Below are 1,828 nucleotides of genomic sequence, written 5' to 3'. Positions count from 1 at the left end.
TTAATCTTTCTCTCTCTCTCTTTCTCTCTCTCTCTTTCTCTCTCTTTTTTTTTTTTTTTAAATCTTGAAACTATCCAGCTTTCATTTCCTTAACATTCAATATGTCTCCCATTGAACGCGTCAAAGAAATAAGAACATGCCGTCTTCTGCAAAATTATAATTTAACAGTATAAAGCTTCAAGTCACAAATTCCAAAAACTAGCTAAGTAATTTTTTTTTTTTTATCACATAAACTATACATTAAATATTTTGAGGTATTTCAGAGAACATTGTCAAAGGCTTGTAAGGTCTGTGCTGGGTGGAAAAGAAGGCTTTCTCCTGCATAGAGAACGTCTTTGGTATCACAAGCCATGTGGGGATGGGGCAGAAGAGGGGTGGCGTGGCCAGGGGGTCGGGCAAGACCTGGCCAAGGCAATAGTGTGGAGGGGGGACGGGGGGGACGGGGAGGTGACGGGGTCGGGGTGGCTCTGACCTGCCCTCTCAGGTTGCCCAGTGGGACAGAGGACCCTGGGGGGGTCCCAGGTGGGTTTGCTCTCACCGGGGGGGGTTAGAACCCTAAAATGATTGAATCACACAATCTCCTGGGTTGGGAGGGACCCACGAGGGTCACCCACTCCAGCTCCTGGCCCTGCTGTTGTGACAACCCCAAGAGTCACACCAGGGCTGGCCCTGGGCGAGTTTGGGCCAACCCCAAAGGAGCCGCCTTGGCTGGAGCCTGGACCGGGTGGGTGCCGCTCAACCCAAGGGTTCCCTGAATTCTGGAGGCTGATCTGGAAGAGCATCTTCTCCAGTGGGTCCTCCTGCTGCCTTTGGCCAAAGCCAAGAGTCAGAGTGGAGCAGACCCGGCTGCGCTGACCTTCCCCAGCGAGCCAAAAACACCCCTCTGAGGACACAGAAGAGGCTCCTGCTGAGAGGTCCCACAGCTCCAGACCATTCCCTACAGGAAGGGTTTGGAGAAAGCCCAGGGTGAGGCTTCCCCACCGCTCCTGCCTTTGTCTCTCCAAACAGAAAGGCCACAAACCCTTCCCTGTGCTGCCCAAAAGGGAAAGCAAAGCCCGGGTCTGAGCTGAGCAGGGAACAAACACGCCCCGAGGACACTCGTGTTGTCCCCTCACGGAGCTGGGCGGGGGAAGGACACGGAGCAAAGCCTTTTCCAGGGAACAACGTCCCCAGACAGCGGGTCAGTGCTCCTGGGGCAAGGGGGGCTCGATGGAGGGCCCCAGGTTGGGGGACTCGGGGGCATCTGAGAGGGGGGACACGCCGGGGGACCAGCACCTTTCCCGCAGCGGGCGGCGAGGGGGATGTTCTTCCTCTTCCATCAGGGTTGGGCTCCTTTCCTTCATCCCAACACCCAAAGACTACAAGAGCTGTCGGAATCCCGTCCCTTCGGAGAGCTGAGGTAATAGTGAGTCTTTAGGGTCAAAGCAGAGGAGCAAAGGAATGGCCACACACCTTTGGTACAAGAAAAAGGCACTCATCTACCACGCTGCCATCCCGGAGCCGCTCGCTTGCCTTCTCCCTCGCTCTCTGGGGACTCTCAGGGCTGGGGGAGGGGTTGGGGGTGGCAGGGGGCTCTCGGCCGGGGTTTTGGGGGGGTCTCCCGGCCGGCCCGGCCGCGGGGAGCAGGGAAAGTGGCGTTTCCAGCACAGACCAGACAAGGCAACAAAATCTTTGGTATCAGACGTGATTTTCAAATCACAAAAATTGAAAACTCAAGTGAGGTAGCCTTTAGTCTCGGGTTCTCACTAGAAATGTCTTTGCATCCTTGAGGGCCTGTGGCATTTGCTCTTTTTTTTTTCTTTTCCTTTTTTTTTTTTTTCCTTTTTCT

This window comes from Lepidothrix coronata, unplaced genomic scaffold (genome assembly GCF_001604755.1).
Source record: "Lepidothrix coronata isolate B3197 unplaced genomic scaffold, Lepidothrix_coronata-1.0 Scaffold290, whole genome shotgun sequence".
NCBI lineage: Eukaryota > Metazoa > Chordata > Aves > Passeriformes > Pipridae > Lepidothrix > Lepidothrix coronata.
Note: the sequence above shows the minus strand (reverse complement) of the source record.